Source organism: Chenopodium album, chromosome 4 (genome assembly GCF_948465745.1).
Source record: "Chenopodium album chromosome 4, dcCheAlbu1.1, whole genome shotgun sequence".
NCBI lineage: Eukaryota > Viridiplantae > Streptophyta > Magnoliopsida > Caryophyllales > Amaranthaceae > Chenopodium > Chenopodium album.
The window spans coordinates 67,482,181-67,504,840 of record NC_137837.1 but is presented as its reverse complement, the minus strand read 5'-3'; positions in this window follow the sequence as shown (position 1 = coordinate 67,504,840).

Below are 22,660 nucleotides of genomic sequence, written 5' to 3'. Positions count from 1 at the left end.
TTGCGGCCTAGCTTTAGTGTCACTATCACACACTGCACAGATACATGACCAAATATACTTCCCTTAGGAACCCTTTGTCATAAAGTCTTAATACAACGTTGAAGCATGCCTTATCATATCGAAATCGCTCATCAATCGTAATCATCATTGCATCATGAAGTATGAAGTGCTTAGCCTCCATGCCTAAGTTACCCAAATACTTTCATCATTGAGTCATCCATTGAGATAGCCTAGGATGGATTAATCCTTGAACCTTGAGAGATAGTATCAAATAACATTTGACTAAGCTCATTCAACATGCATCTTCAAACTTTTGATTTTCTTTTTCACGTCTTTCTTTTTCGGGAGAAAGTCGGTACCTTCCACAAATGACAGAAAATTTTTGCTTTTTTGCTTTTTTGCATTTTCGAGTTGCACGAGTCATGTTCACGAGTCATATGTGTCATTTTACTTTGAGTCGAGTCAACCTCGAGTTAGTCAATCACGGAGAGTCAAGTTTATACCTTGAGTCGTGTCAAGTCGATGAGTCAAGCAACATTAAGCCTTAGGTCAACCCTAAGATAATTAAAAAGATTGGAAAAGTTCTATAGTCAAAATAAATACAGGTGCAGCAGAATAGGGAGGACCCTACTCCAATTACTGGCGCCAGAGATATTTCAGCAGCGACAGAACAACAATTTCGGGTTCCTTGGTACGCCAGTTAGCCCCTATAAGAAATTTGACATGATTGAGTAGTCGATTTGATTACAACCGCAAATAAGTGATCGACCTGACGAAAGATCGTCTCACTTAGCTTAAAGTGCCTAAGAATTGGCTCATCACGGAGACACCGACATACAGGTATAGCGGAAGCAAAGTTCAGGCGAACTTTTAAAGATCGACAGATGGAGGTCTTCGGTAATTTCCTTAGGAAAATTATCGCATCGAATGAGGATGACTTCAAGAAAAATTATTTTCGACAACATTCGCTAAGATTGTGAAAGTTGTCTCCAAAGATTTAAGAAGATAGCACGAGATGGGCGGTCTTCGACGGCATTCGCTAAGATTGTGGAGGTTGTCACCCAAGATTTGAGAAGATAGCACAAGATGGGCGGTCTTCGACGGCATTCGCTAAGATTGTGGAGGTTGTCACCCTAGATTTGAGAAGATAGCACGAGATGGGCAGTCTTCGACGACTTTTGCTATGATTGGAAAGGTTGTCACTATGATTCAAGAAAAGGCTCAAGATGTAGCAACATTGATCGACGACATTCCCTAGATTGCGGAATATCGTCAAAACAAACAGCAAGGTGGCGTTCCCTAGATTGTGGAGAGTTGTCACAAACAACTGAGGATTGTTTCAAGAGAAATAATCTTCGATGGTGTTCCCTTGGACATGGAATATTATCACAGCGGAGAAGGTAGTTTCAGGCGAAGCAATCTTCTAATTTGGAAGCAGTTACGAGCGTAGCGGTTTTCAAGCGGGATGGCATTCTCTAGCTTGCAGGAGGTCATCAAAACAACAGCAGCAACAATCGGTTACTTTCAGAGACGTGTGCTCGACGGTGCAAGATATGCGTTTCTTAACTCTTTTATCTGTTTAACTAATGCTAGTTTTGCAGGTATCGGCGTTATAAGAGTGATTTAGGATCGTAGAACGTTCTGAATCATTCTCCGTCCCTATCGATACTTTGACTTTCGTTTTCGAAACTTGCGTTTCTCCAAACTCAGTCAAAGTGGGGGCTTCTGTAGACACCCATTTGTGTCTCCCCAAAACCAAACCCAGTGATGAGTGCCTTTCACGTCGAATCATAATCGAATGAAACGAAAGTGTGGAAAGGTCTAGTGTTGCGGAAAGTTTTATTTCTTTTCTTTTCTCTTCTCTCTGTTTTTGAAAACTTTATTTTAAGAAAACAGCCAATCCAGTTTGGTTGGTCCATGATATGGGTCCAATAGTGGTGTAGTTGGATGGGGTTTGCAAAGACCTTTCCAACGATATATTATAAGCCCAATTCCGATGAATATTGAGGAAGTTATGGTCAATTTACTAAACTGGGCCCGGTTTGAGTTTTAAGTACGGCCCAATGATCTAGGGGAGGGCCTAATATGATTTATCATTCCTAATGCAATTAGGAATGGTTTTGGTCATCTAGAACATTCTAGAAGGTTTTATCATTCTTAATTTAATTAGGATTCTTCAGAGTTTTAATTAGATCAAATAGCATTTTCGACTGAAATTATATTATTTTATCTTCCAGTACGGGAATTTTATCAGATTTTCGAAAACGCGTTAAAAGCCGATTTGGCGTCCAACCCCAGGCCTTGGCGCCCGGAATCAGGATTGGCGCCAGACGCCAGCATTGGCGCCTGGCGCTAGCCACTGGTCCTGGCGCCAATGAGCCAGGGCTGGCGCCAAGTTAGTTTTGTGATCTTCAGACTCTGTTTTGATAAATTATCTTTTTTGGATGATTTTCTCTATAAATATCGTATCAAAAACTCCGTTTTCAATCATCAAGAGTCACCAATTCTCTTTATTCTTAAGTTTTCATCAACATTCATCAACATTCATCAACAAGCATCAATTATCATCTACACCGATCGTTCACCAATTCTTTTCATTCTCAAGCTTTCATAAATTCTTTAGCATTCTTTCTTTCTTGCTTTTTAATACAAAATTCTGCATTCACAAGATCTAGAAACACCTAGCCATATTCGAAGTTGCCTTCGCCCTAGACGTGAAAGGTTTTAATTTCTGAGGGTTTGGTCCCAAATCTCTCTTTCAATTATTTAATTTAATTGTTTTGATTATTATTTTCCTTGAAGTTACTAACGCGTGTATTTTGTTATTAGAAAGAGGTACGAGGCATCCACGTAAGTACTTTATTGGTTTTAATTGATATTATGATGTAGAAATCATGCTTAGGTTGTTATTATGATTCCTAATGTTATGTTAGGGCGTTTTGATCTTCCTAGTATCATGTCTAGGGTAACTTTAATATTAAATATGATTGCTATGATGCCTTTTATTCTCTTCCTAATATTTATGATTGTTAGTATCATGTTAGGGTTAAAGATTTGATTTTTAATGCTTAGTGACATGCTAGGGTTTGTTATTAATCTTGTTAGTATCATGCCTAGGATCTTGCTATGCTTTAACATGATTATGATTATCATGATTATGATTGATATTGTTAATATAATTATTATTCATGATAATGATTATTTATTTATTATGTTGCTTGATATGTATCATATTTTATATTGTTATTGCTTGATCACCTTTATTGCATGTTAAAGGGAATTGGTATTTGCAATCACGCTTAATAAGATATTAATAATCTTGTTTAGGGTTAATTGTGATTATAATTCAAGTGATCGCCAATAATGGTTTGTTTGTGCATAAAATTCAACCAACATAGATTAAACAGGTTTAGGGTTAATCCTATTGATTGTATGTTAGTCAGAAAGCGCACATGAATACGAGCAGAATAAAGTAGAGGCCTATTATTAGGGCAGGTTCAATCTCTTTTAGGTTCAACATCTTTTTGGTTTGACGCTCCATCGAAATAGAGGGTCCAACTATCGTCTTCGGTCATGAGTAAATCTTCGTCTGGGAAATCGTACTCATCTTCTTCTTTTTCAGCTTCTTCTAGCGGAAAGTCTGCTAAGAAGTCAGAAACTGCAGAACCTTTGATGGCTTTTTGTGGCACAAATATCAAGTCAAATTGAGCCAGATTGACTATCCACCTTGATAATCTGCCGTTGAGTGTTGCTTTCTCGAACAAGTATTTGAGAGGATCCATCCTGGACACGACATGCACTGTATGAGTGAGAATGTAATGTCTTAGTTTCTGTGCGGCCCATACAAGTGCGAGACACAACTTCTCGAGTGGCGTGTATCGCGTCTCATATCCTTGGAGTTTCTTGCTCAGGTAATAGATTGCATTCTCCTTGCTTTCGATCTCTTGTGCTAGCATTGCCCCCATCGTTTCTCTTGTGACCGTAAGGTAGAGTCGAAGAGGAAAGTCGGGTATTGCTGGCGCTAGTACGGGTGGGTTTGCCAAATACTCTTTGATTTTGTCGAAAGCCTTTTGTCAATCATCATCCCATGTGACTAGGACATTCTTCTTAAGCTTCTTGAATATAGGTTCACATATTGCTGTGAGCTTTGATATGAACCTACTTATATACTGCAACCTTCCAATGAAGCCTCGAATCTCCTTCTCATTTTTGGGTGGTGGCATGGCCATGATCGCTTTTACTCTTGAAGGATCTATTTCAATCCCTCGGGAACTGATCACATATCCAAGTAATTTGCCTGACGTGACTCCGAATGCACATTTTGCTATATTTAATCTCATGTTGTACTTACGGAGTCTTTCAAAAAACTTGCGAAGTGCGACGATATGGCCTGGGCTATCTTTAGACTTGACAATCATACCATTGACATAGACCTCCACCTCTTTGTGCATCATGTCATGTAACAATGCTGTAGCTGCTCTTTGGTAGGTGGCACCCGCGTTTTTCAACCCGAATGGCATTACCGTATAGCAATATGTGCCCCATTGTGTGACGAATGTGGTTTTCTCCATGTCTTCTTCGGCCATCAATACCTGATTATATCCGGCGTAACCATCCATGAATGACAGGAGTGCATGGTTTGCTGTATTATCGACCAGAATGTCGATGTGAGGTAGAGGGAACCCATCTTTTGGGCTTGCTTTATTGAGATCCCTGTAATCAACACACATTCTGACCCTTCCATCCTTCTTTAGAACTGGAACCACATTTGCTATCCATTCCGGATACTTGGATACTCTGATGAAACCTGCGGCCAATTGCTTCCTGATTTCTTCCTTGATCTTGAGAGCCACATCTGGTTTCATTCGGCGCAGCTTTTGTTTGACAGGTTTCATACCTGGAATGAGTGGTATCGTATGCTGAGCTATATCCCTGTCAATTCCTGGCATATCTTGGTATGACCAAGAAAATACATAAACAAATTCACTAAGCAAGTTAATTAGCTCTTTGCGTTCATCTTGACTTAGTGTTAATCCAATTTTTACTTCTTTAATAGTCGTATCATTGGAAATGTTAACTGTTTTTGTATCTTCAATAACTGTTGTTTTATTTTCGTGTTCTTCCATTGCTTTTATTATTTCTTTGTCATTTTTATCATTAGCAAAGCAATATTGATCAGGGCTAGGGGAATGGCACGCATCGTAAGCAAAGGTATTCATTTCATTGAATTCATTGGCTAATACATCAAGAGAGGCAAGGTCGCCTGCGACCTCACCAGAATTATTAGGACTAGGAAGAGAGGACTCAACAAGAGACTCAGGGTTGAACTCTATAGAAGAAAGAGGGTCGGCCTCAGATTCTAAGGACTCGTCTACAGACTTAGACTCAGACTCGGACTCAGACCCAGACGACTCAGACTCATCAAACATAGGACCCTCGCCAGTGGTTATTTCCAACTTCTCTCCACTCGGCGTAGTGATCCTCAATGTCTTGCGCCATCCCCTTGAAATGTTGTCAGCTTGGACGATTAACTCGGAGGGGTCAAAATCCTTGTTTGCGATGACGGCTTGAACGAGCTCGGATTTATTGTTGCAGACCGGCTTGGATTCATTTTTCTCCATTCCAAAAAGAAGGTTGATTCCCAGTTCATCAGAGTTCAGGCTAGCTGACTTCTCGGCTGTGGAGAGCTCTTCATCGATGAAGTCACAATCGAGGAACACCTCGAATCCCGGTTCACGGATCCCATTATGGACAAATGGTTCAGGGAATTCATAGCATGGGAAGTCTTCCCCTACTTTGATGTACTGGCCATTGAGGGTGAATGGATATGGATCCATAGCCATTTCCGTCTTCATGATTCGAGCGTTGTTGCGAGCCTTCATTTTCAATGCAGCTTGTTTCAGATCTTCCTTTGTTGGCTCGAATCCTAAACCAAAAGTATCCTTCTTGAGCGCACCAGGATGGCCCCAAGATTTAGCCATTTTCTTCTTGAGCCCAAGGGTCGTTCCAGGGAAGTGACCTTGCTTCTTCAGAATGGCGTTGATACTGGTATTTGAGTAGGGATCGAAGTCAAGATGGCACTTTTCCTCTTCTTCGATCACAAGAACATCATCTAGTGAAAACCCCCAAAGATCTTCATCTTCTTCGTCATGTTCAACATGGACTATAGGAGTATCAATAACTTGAATGCGCATAGGAGAAGCATCGATAGTAATCGGAACCCCTCCAACTATGGCTTTCACTTTCTGGTGAAGCGATGACGGAATCGCCTTTAGCTCATGAAGCCAAGGGCTTCCTAATAACAGATTGAAAGAGGCCTTAATGTCCACCACCTGAAACTTGGTGCGACGTGCAATGGCCCTAGTAGTTATATTCAATATGATAGTACCCACGGCTTGACGGCGAGTATTATCGTAAGCTCGAATCCCTTGAGTGGAGGGAGTCAATTCTTCATTCTTTATACCCAACTTCTTTGCAGTACGGAGTGGGCACACATTGATTGCAAAGCCATTATCAACCAGGCTCATAAGAACATTCATCTACCTACACACTACAGTGAGGTGTAAGGCCTTATTATGTTGGTCCCCTTCCGGGGGTAGATCCTTATCAGAAAAAGAAATCAGATTGCTGGTACTCGGCAGCTCGGTAGTGAGAAAGTTGACTAATCCTTGAGGAGTCATGTCATCATCAACTCCTATTTTCACCAGAGCATTCATCACAGCCTTTTGATGCTCGTGGGAAGTGTCCAAAAGCTTCCATACATTCATTTCCACCTTAGTCTTTTGCAGTTGTTTGACCACATCGCTATTCACAGGGTCGATGGGATCAACTATCGGATGTGATTGTGGTGGAGGTGGAGGTGGGTTAGGTTGTTGCACACGTCCACTTCTGGTGAGAACCTTGACCTCAAGGTCCCCCCAAACATCTTCACTGGTGCCGAGAGATGAACAGGCTATGTCTTTGAGATAGACGTCTTCATCATCACTATCCCAGATCCCATTCACTTCTTCAGTGCTTAAGATAAATACAACTTCCGGCAGAGGCTCATTCACAGGTTGAATGAGTATTGACGGATCAAAGGAGACTTCATCTCCCATGATAGCCAAAGCATCAGAAAGAGGACCTGTTTGAATGTTAGGCTTCTTGCCCCCTGGAGGAACAGGAAGTTGGTTAGCATCAATCAGGTCTTGGATTGCATCTTTCAGCCTCCAACACTTCTCAGTGTTATGACCCTTGCCTTGATTATACTTGCAATAAGCATTGGGGTCATAGCTAGCGGTCCTATTCTCAGGTCGAGGTTCTGGAAATGGTCCGATTGGCATAATCAGTCCCTGGCCATGAAGACGGTCATAAGCAGCATCATAAGTCATTCCCAAAGGCGTATAAACCCTCTTTTTCCTTTGGAATCTTTGAGGGGGAGCATTAAGGGTCAGCACATCATTGATGTTGATATTGTTGGTAGCATTACTGGGCTTAGAAGACGAAGAAGAAGGAGTGTCGTTCTTCTTGTTTTTCCAAGTACTATTGTTATTGTTGCTACCAACAGACTTCATCAGTTCATCTTTGATATTGATTCCAATATCGTATACAGCTTCAAAGGTACTTAAAGGTAGAAACTTCAAGTGTTGCTTGTACTTATGAGTCAGATTAGCAATGAACAAGCGAACCATTTCCTTCTCCTTGGGAGGATCCACCAAGAGCGCAGCTGTTTCTCTCCACCTGCTTAAGTAAGTGGTGAAGCCTTCATTCTCTTTCTGTTTGAGAATGGAGAGTTCACGTTCAGAAGTCTTAGCTTGGATGTTACACTTGTACCGGTTTATAAAGCTTTCAGCAACATCCTCCCAGGTCGCGACATGCTTGGATTCCAGAGAATAGAACCACTGTTGACAGGCATGCTCTAAGGAAAGAGGAAACACCGTAAGGAAGAGTGTCACATCTACTCCCTTAAGAGCCATAGTTGTAGAAAAAGCCTTCAAATGGAAGAGCGGATTATCAGTAGGCTTGAATTTGGGAATATCAGCAGTGGAAAACTTCTCAGGAAGCTTCTCTCTTATGGACGAGGAGATGACAGGCTGTTCCACATAAGTGAACTCTTCGGAAATTTTGCTCATCTGTTCCTTGATCTTGTCCATCGCAGCAGTAGTGACACTGTTTTGATTGTCTTGCTCTACAGTGCTGACTCTAGTGGTGAGTGTCTGCATCATGTTAGAAAATCTTTCGATTGTCCTGTTGAGGTTCCCAATGTCTTCCTTAGTGGCCATTGGTTGGAAGTAGAGTGGAGATGGATCTTGTGGAGATGATTGAGGTGGTTTCCTTGTACGCCTCTTTGGTATAAGAGGTTGTTGAGGTATGGACTCGAACCGTAACAATCTACCCTTGCTTCTTGCCAAGCGCTGTGACACCGAAACAAACACACTTTTAATTACCAAACTTGACCTTAACCTATCCGGATTAAAAAAAAAGAATTTTTTTTTTATATTATTAGAGCTCTACTTATTAAAAAAAGAAAACATGGGAGGATACCATCCGACTTACTCCGGAAAAAAAACGACACAAAAACGAGACTTCCCTAAAATACGGTCAAAAGTGGTGCACGACTGAAAAAAAGTGTGTGGACATAATATCTGAGTGAGAGGTTATAGACGCGTGTTTTGACCGTATAGCTAGACAAGACTGAAAACTGGACATAGCATTCGCACAAAAATCGAGAAAAAAGACTGACAGGACACTTTCCTGGGCACCGTGTCACGGTGCAGACTGTCGTGACACGGTGCAGTTTACCGTCAGACGGTAGACTTTCCCGTGTCACGGCACTGTTCACCGTGACACAGCAGTTAATGTCGTGACACGGTGCGCAGTTCCAGGTCAGTTTTGTGATTTTTTCAGATTTTAATCGATTTTAAGTCCGTACTAATTACTATGTGAGAATAAAAACCCTCGGTCATGGGTTAAACAAAAAGAGCAAACGCATGAGGGTTAGTACCAAACAACCACATAGCATTTAGGCACGATGATGTAAAAAAAGTTCGCAACCTAGAGTCGAGATCTATGTTCAACTATTGGTCAAGATTTGGGTGTCAAAAGGTTACCATGGTTAAGAGTTTGGACGTGTTAGCAAGGCAGCCTCCCTTGAGGGTGTATGCCAACGGGCGGCTCCGCGAGTTTGTGATGAAATCGGACTCGACTCCATGGTTTGGGTGGATTTAATAACTCGGATGAACCCTTATTGCCATGAGCGTTTTTGGGTCGATAGAGCTTAAATCCCCCGGGGCTATGACGCATGTAGAACACATACGTTTTTTCAGAAAAATCGAAGGAAGTCGACTGTGAGAAAAGAAAATAAGCCACCGGACTGATTTTAGGACTGCCGTGACACGGCAGTCAGAAAATCTGACTGGTGCCCTGTTTGCTTTTGCGCGCAATCAAGTTATCCAATTTTTCCTACGGGACAGACCTGAATGCAACGTTAAAACGTCTATGCAGATGCAAAAATGCCAAATTAATCACAGGAATATTTTTTCAAAAATCTTTCAAGTCTCATCCACTCATCTTAATTAAATACCGATCACTCAAATCGATAAATAATTAAGAATCCTCCCCAATGGAGTCGCCAAATTGTAGGCGTCGCTCGAAGTGCGCCTACATTAAAGCATGTTGTGAATATGCTTGGCACTCATAGGAAGTGGGAATTGACATTACGATTAGGGACAAATAAAGTAGGGAGCCGCCAACAAGTTTTTAAGGAACTTGTAAACCGTTCACGGATCATAAAAAGGCAACCACGATAAGGGACAACGATAGGCAACAACGATTGACCCGTGAAGGTTACACCCCATTCATAATCCATGAGATTACTAACTCCATATGGTTCGGAACCACGAAGGGAGGATCGGGGATGATGGTACGAAGTGAGTCATGGAGTCACATTCGCCCGTATTGGCCTCTACTCGATTCTTATATTGAAAAGCATTCCTGTGATCTCAAAGGCACACAAACAAAATATTCAATTTGGTCCAAACTATTATTTAACTAAATTGGTTCAAAATTAATGCACACATAATTCTAAAAATTTGGTGATCACTTCAATTAATAACAAGATTAAAAGGATCCTAAACCGGTCGTCCAAATTATCTTATTAGGCGTAATTTGCAATTACATATTCCCTTTAAACATGCAATATGGTGATCAATAAAAATAATAGAATAAATATTAATATTAAAACCAATTTAATCACAATTCCAACAACATAAAAATCGTTAGAGAAATAATAATAATAAAAAGAGCATGATCCTTACTTTGAATCTGTTTGTTTGCAACTACAAAATAATAAACGAGTTAGTAACTTCAAGGAAATAATAAAACAATAACTAAATTAAATTAAATAAACTAAGGTTGATTTTGGGGCCAAATCCTCAAACGATTCTACTTTCCACGTGAGTGCTTGAAGAAGGAATTTTGAAGTGAAAAGGGTAGGCTAGTGTTTAGGTTAATAGAATAGAAGAGAGAATAATAAGAATAATAAAATTCTGGTTGCCTCGTACATCAGAAATGAAGGGGTATTTATAGGGAAAATTTGCTGAGGGAGCACACGGAACCCTAAAATAATAAAAACCCTAAAAAGTATCCCGTGACACGGTCAGACTGTACCGTGACACGGTCAGACTGTACCGTCAGACGGTACACTTTCCCGTGACACGGGAAATTTTCAGAAAACGGAATAAAGAACGCGTTAAGGGTTCACGCGGAAAGGACACGGAACGTCCCGTGTCACGGCAGACCTCCCGTGTCACGGGAAGTCCCACCGTCAGACGGGAAGGGTTCCCGTGACACGGTCACTTCCAGTCCATTTTTCCGTCTAAATTCATTTTTAACCCTAATTTCTTTCGGCTTTTTAAGGGCCGATTGATAATTTCGGGCTTTTTTTCTAACTTTTATTATTCCAGCTAAAATAAGAAAATAATAAAATAAAAATAAATAAAATGTTTGGGCCAAAAATAAATAATAAAATAAAAAGGTTTGGGCTTAAAATTAATTAATAAGCTTGGGCTAAAATTAAAACTATGCTTTTACCAAACATCAAGACTAATCCATGGACCTTTCAAAAATATGAATTTAGTAAAATACGATTTTTTAAGCACTCTCGGGATTAAATATTAAACCCGACCAATAGTGGCGGTGAAAGGTTATTTATCATCGGGTTTGGTTTTGGGGAGACAATTTTAGGTGTCTACAATGCTCCATTTGTTTTTATTATTTTTCTAACGATTTTATGTTGTTGGAATTGTGATTAATTTGGTTTTAATATTAATGTTTATTCTATTATTATTTTTATGTTCACCATATTGCATGTTTAAAGGGAATATGTAATTGAAAATCACGCCTAATAAGATAATTTGGACAACCGGTTTAGGGTCATTTTAATCTTATTATTAATTGAAGTGATCACCAATATTTTAGAATTATGTGTGCATTAATATTAAACCAATTTAGCTTAATAATAGTTTGGAGCGAATTGAATATTTTGTTTGTATGCCTTTGAGATCGCAGGAATCATTTTTCACTATAAGAATCGAGTAGAGGCCAATACGGGCGAATGTGACTCCATGACTCACTTCGTACCATCATCCCCGATCCTCCTTTCTTGGTTCCGAACCATATGGAGTTAGTAATCTCATGGATTATGAATGGGGTGTAACCTTCACAGGTCAATCGTTGTTGCCTTCGTTGTCCCTTATTTGTGGTTGCCTTTTATGATCCGTGAACGGTTTACAAGTTCCTTAAAAACTTGTTGGCGGCTCCTTACTTTATTTGTCCCTAATCGTTGTCCCTAATCGTAATGTCAATTCCCACTTCCTATGAGTGCCAAGCATATTCACCACATGCTTTAACATAGGCGCACTTCGAGCGACGCCTACAGCGTCGAAGGGAGAAACTTCGAGAAAATTCAAGTTTATCAATATGATAAACATGAGTTGTTTATCAAAGGGTATATTGGACTATTTACTCATGAATAGTATGGACAATTTTGCTATTTAATATTTTTGTTAGGCATATTCAACTAACAGCGTTAGCCTTGTCGTTAGTCAAAATTTACAAGCAAGTTCATCTTCTTCACTGGAGAAAGTCGGCGAGTCGACCAAACGCCAGTGAGTTTGTAAGTCGATTTTCTTCCAATTTGGTATATGTATAATGGAAAAAATTCAGAAAATTATAATGGAGAAATTCAATCTTCAAGCCCAATTTTAGCTTTAATGGAGGACATGGTCACCCTACCCTTTGGGGTTGACCATGCCCTTAATTTCACCCTTATTTCTAGGGTTTTTCGTTTATATCGGCGCCGGAGGCGCCGAATGGGGTCATCTTCAATGTCACCGTCTTCAATGGTGTCGCCTTTGATGTGAGCTTCAATGGAGGAGGAAGGAGGAAGAAGAAGGATCATTATTGCAATTGACGACTTCATTGTTGAAGAAAATATGGTGATGAAAATGGTACCTTCCTTCATTGTTGAATGGAGAACCTGGGTCTTCTTTCTCTTTCTTCAGTTTAGAGGGAGAAGATGAGTAACTTCCGTCAGTTAGGGACCAATCTTCAACACGTGATTAAAAGAGGATGAAATATTTTTTTTAATTAGCCAGCACGAGATTCTATGCAAAATAATTACCAAATTGCCATTTGATAAACATTTCAAGTTTATCAAATTGATAAACCTGGGCTTCCTCAGAAACTTCACAGTATCAAATACACTCCACCCAACACTTCTTTCATTAGAACCCATGTCTACAATACAACAAATACCCTTAATTATGCTTCCATTACACAAATTATTATACTACATTACTACCCACTTTGGGTTCGGGTTATCTTTGTAATCCTGCAAATCAAAATGAGAATAAACAGATTGAATAAGAAAAGTTTAACTGGTCAACAACAGTTCAGTTGAATTTTATCATCAAATGTTTAATTACTTGTAACAAATTGTATATTGTCCCATTCCCTATAGTATAATTTACCCAAAATCTTTAATTAATTGGTTAAAAATGAATTAAAATCGAGAAACTCCACACAATTAGGGTCTGTTTTTTTCAGCTTATTTTTAGTTCAGTTCAGTTCAGCTCCAATCAGTTCATTTCGGTTCGATTCAGTTCCTAATTTCCTTCTCTCATAAAATATTCGGCTCAGTTCATTTAGTTCAGTTCAGTAAATCAAAACATGCCCTTACAACAACCAATTACTTAATTGTATACCAAAACATTAGAAATTTTTCAACAAAATGCAATTATAACCATTATTCCCCCAAAAAAAAAATTAAAAAATACCCATTTATAAGCCAATATACATCTATTCAAATTCCTACAAAAAAATGGTAAATTGGAAAATTTATAAGTTACTAAAGCAGGAAACAGAATGGTCGGAGAAGCAGTGTTTGGGTGGGCGGTTTGTAAGTTGTGAGCGGTAATGCTTGGGTGGAGAAATGCGAGAATGTTCAAAAAGGTGTGGTGGTCACTAGGAAGTGGTCTTCATCAATTCTTCTCTTTGCCGCCAAGTTAGGCTGTTAGTTAGTACTAATTTGTTACTCCTTATAAAAAATTTACTTCATATTTTTCCGTCAAATAAAGAGTCATAAAATGCGAGAGTTAGCAATAACTCAAATGGTAAGAGTTTTCTCTTTGATTTCTGAATATCCCGCGATTGATTTTCACCCCTGCTCTTGTGGCTCTCCAAAAACCAATTTAATAGAGGGTTGACAGAATTTGATCACAAGTTTTGAGGGCCACAATGGTGTATAGAGAGTTACAACTCACATAAGCAATAGATAATTAATTTCCAAAATTACTTCATATAAATAATATTTTACGTTGTATTTTGTTATGATAAATAAAAAAATTACTTCATATAAATAAAAAAAATTGAATTAATTAATGGGAGTAGTTGAGGATCAAGGAGTGGAAGATGGTTAATCCTTTCATCTCCCCCCATCATCGAGTGATGGGACTTCGATCCTCATCCCCATTCCTGTGATAAAAGGGGGCTCCTTGTATCTTACCTTTTAAAAAAAGAATCATAATATGAGTATTTTACTGTATGTGTTTTTTTTTCTTTCTTTGTTTTTTTAAAAATAATTATTTAAAGTTTATGATTTTGGAAGTGAGACAGCATTTATGAAAAAAAAAATTACAATTGGGTGTCATGTCATGAGGCATGATGGGCTGCTACCAGGTATGGATCATAACAAGCTAAGGGGCAAAAATAGTATAAAATCAATATTACAGTACATAAAAAAAAATACACTATTTCCTCTTTCTCCCTTTCTCCAAATCTCACTGGAATAATAACATTATAAAATCAATTATAATAGTATATTTATCAATAATGACAAATAAGCAGAAAACAAAAAAAATTATTTCGATATGGACCATACCAAGTATGGGCCAATACTTAAGCCCTGTTCTCTACACCTTAAAAAAATAATATTAAGTAAAAAAAAATTTAGTTCAGTAAAAATAAGTTCAGTTTAGTAAAATTAATTTCAGATCAGTAAAAATAATTTCAGTTCAGTAAAATTCAGTTCAATTCAGTAACATTCAATTTTCTTAAAGAAGATTAATAATAGAAAATCAGTAAAAATAATTTCATTTTAGCAAAAATAATTTCAGCTCAATAAAATTAATATAAGTTCAGTAAAAGTAATTTAAGTTCAGCAAAAATAATTTCAGTTCAGTAAAAATAATTTCAGTTCAGCAAAATTAAAGTGAAGAGAACGAGACTTTACTCTTCATGTCACTTCCAACAACAGACTATTTATCAATTTTACAAATTCGTAGAAATTGGGGATAAGAATGAACTGAGAAAAGTTTTTTTAACCAATGAACATGTGCCACGTGTCACTTTAATTTAAATTAGGAAAATTTACTCATTCATCAAATTACTGGCTAATTGGCTTGGTGGAGGAAAACACAGAAGTTCAAATTATTAGATAATATTCAAAGTTGGGATTGTTTAAAATAAAATAGTCAAAGTTAAAATTACTATCTCCGTTACAGGTTATGTGCAACGATTAGACATTTTCCCTCTCTGCTTTATGTCCAATCGTTGCACATAACCTGTAACGGAGGTAGTATTAATATTAATCTTTTCAAATAAAAAATCGAGATTTTTTTATAACCGCCAAATCATCATTATATTTCTTTATAATATTTTATTATTAGGAGAATGGATCCACCAAAACTCATAGCCCTCATAGAGTCATAGGTATAGCCGTCAAAATAAAGAATATGGTATAAACTATAATTCACAATCTAGTCATAAATTTGGCTCCTTGTTAAAACCAAGTTGAGCATAAACTAAAACATAATTAATTATTATTAACCAAAAGAAGATGGCTTTAAAAAAAAAATTAACCAAAAGAAGAGTTAGGGACCGTTACTCCACAAGTATGATCTTGATTTATAGGTCGGATCGCCACATTCTCTCCAAATATTATTTTATTTTGTTAATTTATTTAGGGGCCTTTAAAATTTTGATTTACTATAAAAATCTTTCTAAAGCCTAACTTTAGGTCTCTCTTTTCATTACATCATCATCATATTCTAACGTTAATCTTAAATGTTTTTAGCATGGCGTAATTTGGATGTAAACACAAGTGTATTTCCTTTTATACTTGCGAATCATCACACATACGTGTTCCCTAAATTCAAAAGAATGTGAATTTAAATTGGTCATTACCTACATTTCTATAGGCTTTAAATTGTTGTTGTAGCATCATTTTTCACTAACATTTTTAAATATAAATTTTGGTAAAGAAGAGATGTAAACCAAACAATTATTATTTTTAGTACTTTAATTATTTTGTTTATTATGTAAGTCGTTGTACTGTGTATATGATGTTTTCACCTAAATTTATAGTTGCCACTAGGAAAATAACAACACCAACATTAAAAGTAAATTGAATTGGGTGTTTTTGGACATACACTTAGATCTTCACTTCAAATAATTCTACCTTATCCATTTTTTATCCTTCTACATTTACGTAATACTTTAAAGAATATTGATGAGATGAAGGTGCCACACCATCCAATGAATAATTTTACTTGATTTTTCTATGAACTTTTCCAACCTTATCTTCATAAATCTACGATTGTTTTACTTATTAAAATATTTTTTAAGCCGGCCTATATATTAATAATCGATTATTATTTAGTAAACATACTATACAAGTGGTTATATTGTCAATTTTCTACATTAACACAAAGCTAATTATATGCCCCTTTGAAACTTTTATAAATACTCAAGTCTCAATACATTACAAATGTACATAATTCTATCTCAATATAGTCATCTTGAACCATTCTGAGGGTTCATCAATATATTGGACAAAAGAAAATTATCTACCCTAAACTGATACCCGGAACACATTCGTTAAAAAATTACTTTGTAAAATTTTTTATATTAATGTTGTCTATATTTCACATGTTTTAAGGTTTTATATTTATCTATCTTTAATTTTGATTGAAATTAGAGATTATTACATGCTATGATGCTACACATATACTTGCAATTTAATTAAAGAAGATTTTTCTGTTAATCAAATTGAGATTTTATTAACATTATATATGTTGGACAGCAAAGATAAATCCACTTTTGACTGAGAATCACGATTTGCCAACTTTTAGTTGATTCTTGTCCTTACATCTCTCAATGACTAGGTGGATCAACCTATCACCTAATAAGGCTATGAGCGTATGACTATATGAGTGGAGTCAAATGGGAAATTGATGTAATCAAAGCCGCAAATTAAAGCTACAATTAAGAATTAATATAGATGTCAAACTTTTAAAAAGCATGCCTTCTTTTTTTATGGTGAACTAATTTGATTATTTTTATACTTACTTCACTTATTCTAATTAACTCGTACGCTCTCTGTTTTAGAAATATTGCAAGTATTGCATCATGTGTAAATTTAATACTTTTTTCAAACAGAAAAATGAAATCTATAATTATGTGGGATCTTGTTTAATATATACTTTCATAATATCAATTTTTTACAATAATCTTTACTCTTATACAACTAAAGATATTTTAAATTGAAAATGTGTATTGAGATGCCTTAATCCTCATATGGTGTAATAATAGCATAACAGAGGAAGAATAATGTTTTTATAATCAAATTAGATTATAATTGAACATTTGGACTATTATGAACAAACATCAATTATTTCAAACAAAAGCAAATAAACAATACTCCCTTCGTTTCACTATATTAGTCCCATATAGAATCAATAAAAAATAAAAATAAAAAAATAAGAGAATGAACAATATTTGGAATCTTACATTTTAGTACAAAAATTGCTTAATTAGTTCAATCTTATTAAATGTTGTGATTTTTTTATTTGGAAAGCATCAATTACAATGCTTGTTTAATGGGATTGATGACCAATCGGAATATTTAATTACTGTCATGTCATCAATCCACTAATGGGATTAGAAATTATAAGACCAAATTAGGAAAATAAAATAAAATTTAAAAAGGAATAGATTCAATATGGGTAGATCATTTTGAAACGCCCAAAATAGTATGTGGGACTAACATTATGAAACGGAGGGAGTATTATTCAAACCACACCAAATTAGAAATATGCACACCAAAACAGACCTAATAAAAAAATTAGATCATAACACTCTAAATAAGGTGGAAAAAAGCGCATTTTTCTTGTAAAGAAAAAAAGGTGGAAAAAACCGTATTTTCAATTTTTGAGAAACAATAAATGAGACATGGAGAATAGTGGTGGCTATAATTAATTTGAAACTATTTACACTAAATACCTCCATTATTGTTTTTCCACTTCAAATGTACAACGTAATACTACTCAGTATATGATTATATTACTCACTATCTCTTATAGAATAGTTATTTATTTGTATAGGATAAAGGAATATCCACCCTCAAATATCCTCACTTGGCAAGATTCAAAACCATATATCTCAAAATTTTGAAGTAAAAGCCTTAATAAGGGCCTGTTTTCATACTATTATTTTCAGTTAAGTTCAGCTTATTAGCTCTAATAAGTTCAGTTCAGTTCTAATAAGTTCAGTTCAGTTCTAATAAGTTCAGTTTAGCTCTAATAAGTTCAGTTCAGTTCAGTTCAGCTCCTAATTTTCTTCTCTTATAAAATATTCATTTCAGTTCAATTCAGTTCTAATAAGTTCAATTCAATTCAATTCAGTTCAGTTCAGTTCAGCTCAGCTGAATTCATTCAATGAGAACATGCCCTAAGTGAGTCAAATTGTGGTTATATTAGTCTTTGTTGCAATCTATATACTACCGTGAACATTAATTAATTGTAGGTGTTTAGGTTTTCTTTTCTATTTTCTTTTTCTTAACGTACATGTTTGCACTTGTATAAATAAAAAAATTCTACAAATTATAGATCAAATACTATTGGCTATTTTGGGATATGAGCATCTGACTTTACTTCTCAATGATTAGATGGTGGTTTCCACATATGTCTGTTGGTTCTTGCCTCTACTTTAAATTTCTTTTGCTTAATGCTTTGGTCACGAACTCACGAGTGACTTCACCCTACGTTTTTCTCTTTTTTTTTTTTTTGGGACGGGACACCCTACGTTTTTCTTTTGTGAATTGATTAGTTAAAATGAACAAAAAAAAAAAAAAAAAAATATTTATTTAAGCTTCTTATGTCAAAAAATAAAAATTTACTCGTACCCCTAAATTAATTTAAGAATAAGTACATTGATCACTTTAACTAATACATATATAAATGTACAATTTAATTATTAATTTTCTTTGACTAATACATATACAAATAACATCACTTTGACTAATCCTCGATTTATCTACTTTTGTAGAAATCAGTGATGAGTGACATTTATGTCACTCTTAGGGAGTAGTTTTAGAGTTATTTCCGTGTTTATTTTCCCTTTTATTCTCTTGTTTTCTTTTTAATAAATTTTCTAGTTTATTTCTTAGTTTTAGTATGTTTTAATTTAATTTCTTTATTTAATTGGTTTCTAGTTTATTTTCGTATTTTATTTGCTTTCGATTTATTTTATTTCGTTCCTTTTCTTTGTTACTTTCATAGTTTTTATTAGTTTTAAGTTTATTTTGTTATTTATTTGATTTTATTTACTTGTATAGTTTTATTTAATTTTTATTGGTTTAGTGTTATTTCTTTTATTTTCTATTATATTTTATTTATTTCCATTTTATTTATTTTATTCTTTGTCCCAATCCTCTCCTCAATCTTCCTCGGGTTTGTTTGTGTGTAGGTTCGAGTTCGAGGTGCAAGGCGAAATCCCAAGACATGCTCACACACCAATCTATTGTTTCCCCTTAACCTTCACCCCACAATCACCTATCCTTCACCACACCAAATTCACAACCTATTTCCCCTACTCCCAGCTCCTCACTCACTCCACAACAACAACCAGCAGCAATGCTGCCTGGCAAACACCACCGCGCAACCATCGTCAGCCACCTACACCGCCGGCAAACCCAGCTCAAATAACTCCCATTTCCACCCACCTAACAACTCCCCTACTCCACGCGTATTGCAACCCACACCGCAACAACAACCTCAACATATCGCAGTCCTCATCACCTCACGCACACCATAACACCAAAACCATAAATTGCAACCTCAGGCAACCACGAGCCCCACCTACAACCTTCACCACACCACCAAACTAATCCACGCACCCCAACAACAGCAATCACCGCCACAACAACTAATATAGCAGCGGCCCGCAGCAGTTGTTGCGCCTCCCACGCCTACCACCATATCCACCGCTGCAACTCTCACCACCAAAAGATCAGCGCCGCATCTCCACCGGCCTCCAATCACAGCCGCATCCAACCAACAGCAGCAGCGTTGCTCACGCAAACACCACCATAGCCCAAACCTCCAAAAACACTTCCCCTGCTTCCTTCACCTCACCAAACCACGACTCCAACCACCGCTGCAGCCACTCAATTTCAGCCACCCAAACTGCACCTCTTCCCTACAATTCCCGGCCACCGCAAACCCAAATCAACCCTTCAATCAAGCACCCAAATCAGAGTAAATAGAAAATCAATCGGGTTCGGGCAAACCGCATAGGAGTTCAATCGAAATGCAAAAAAAAGCCAAAATAGTAAGAAACTTTCGAAGTTTCGTAATTTGAAGAGGTGTGGTCGAACACACCCATGGTTCGACTGAACTAACCCCGTAGTTTGGCCATACCAACCCATGGTTCGACCGAACCATTTCACGAGCTTCGCACATGATGTTTAATAAGATCGAACGGTTGATATTGAAGGTCGAAGCGAGGATAGCGATTGATGGAGTTGATGAATGGTGATGGAGTTCAGAGCAACCAAGAAGTCGAAGAAGAAAAGAAAAAAAGTTTGACGGTTTGGGGAGAATTGTGGGTTTATTTTTCTTTTTATTTTAATTTTATTTCTTTTACTTTCCTTTTCTTATTTGTTTCTTTTATTTTATTTTTATTTTATTTTCCTTTTCTTAATTCTTTTAAATTCCTTTTCTTTATTAATTTCCTTCCTTTATTTTTCTATTTTATTAGCTTAGTATAAATACCCAATTTTAGGGTAATAAGAAATAATATGGAACAATTACCAATTAGTCTATTCTCTAATTAATTTTTAGAAGAGCTTCTCTCTCTAGGTTTATGTTAGGATTAGGGTAGTTTAGAGAGAGAAAGTAAGGGTTTCACCATTGTTGAGCTTGGATTTTCAAGAAGAAATTGATCATCTTTTCTATAGACTTTCATCTTCAATCAATGAGAATCTCTAAGTCTCTATCCTCTATTTTTATTGCTTTCTTTTGATTATTATTTTAGTTGTTGGTATTGCTTGTTAATCATGTTGATTCTAGATTATTTGTTAATTAATCTTGTTGTTAGCATGATTAGTGAGTAATTCCCCCATTAAGGGGATGGTTGTGGTGTAGTTGGATCTTGAGCATGTTGTAGGGTTTAGAATTGATTTATTTGTGATTAAAGTCTTTATATGCTTGATATTCTTTAATCTTCTTGCAAGTGCACATTGTTGGTTGATTAAAGGTGAATCTTTACTAACAAGGAACAAAAGTTGACTTAGTTAAGGTTCATTACTATCGATTGTTCTTTGATTGCACCTCCCAATATATGGTTCTAGTGTGGAAACATAGAGGCTATGTTAGGAGAAGCCAATTGACCCCGGAAGGCGGCTAGATTGGATCCTTTATTTCGATATTCGAGCATGTTTAGTTCATAATTAATTCAATTTCTATGCCTTTGTTTATGTTCAAGTGAATGCTATACCTAAACCATTTCTCTTAGTGTTTTATTTCTTGTTTTAGCATCTTTAGACTTTAGTTTATTTATCACCTATTCCGAACTAGCTTAATTATCGATTATATTTGGTGGTGTTTATTCGTTCCCTGTGGTTTGACCCCTATGCTTGCCTTATACTCGTATTAGGTTTGTTTAAGTTGTATAAATTGTATTTGATCTAGGGATAGACAATTGACGACGCGTTTATTCCCTTGTCAATCAGTAAGGGCTTAAAAGGTTTCTCTTCATCTCATTCATTCATGACTATAAAGAAAACAATCGATTTTCAAAATATATGAGATAAAATTAAAGAGATAAACAAGATATTATCTTGTAACAATTGTAGGTATCAACAAGGAAAATACTATTACAAAATTATATGATAAATATTCCCAACACACCCTTCTAAAGTTGGAGCAGTTGGACAAAAGATTCCCAACTTGTGAAGTAGGAAATCGAACTTGTGATTTTTCGAGTGCTTTGGTTAAGATATTGGCTAATTGCACATGAGTAGAGACATAGAATGGATCAATCAGACCACCTGAAATAGCATCACGAACAAAGTGACATTCAACTTCGATATGTTGGTTTGTTCATGAAAAATCGAATTCTTCGCAATATGTAAAGCCGACTTACTGTCACAAAATAGCTTAATAGCCTTCGGATGATGGACACCCAAGCTCAATAGGAGACCCTTCTACTAGTTAAACTCACAAGTAATAGCTTCCATAGAGCGGTATTCAGCCTCTGCGGAACTCCTAGAAACTGTGTTCTGCTTGGTTTTCTAAGAAATAGGGAAATGGCCAAGAAATACTAACCATCTTGTCAATGATCTACGTGTCAGGAGACACGCGGCCTAATCTGAATCACACCACCCTTGCAATGACAAATCACTATCAGACTGCAACAAAATACCGTAGGCTGGAGTACCTTTCAAATATTTGATGAATCGTAAAGCTTCCCAGTGTTCGATTCTTAGTTCTTGCATGAACTGAGACAAGATATGGACCAAATAGGCTAAATCCGACCTAGTGACTTCTAGATAAATCAATCTGTCAACAAGTTTACAATAAGATTAAGGATCAGAAAGTAAATCACCACTAGCCAAGTCTAGCTTGTGGTTTTGCTCAATATGAAAGCCTACATGCTCGGAACCTAATTAACCAGTTTTTGAAAATATATCTAGAGTATATTTTCTTTGACAAAGAAACAAGCCTTAAAAGCTACGAGCAAGCTCAATGCCCAATAAATATTCCAGAGTGCCAAGATCCTTCAAATGAAAGCAGTCACTAAGATATGCTTTGAATTCCCTTAAAGCAGCAAAATTACTCCG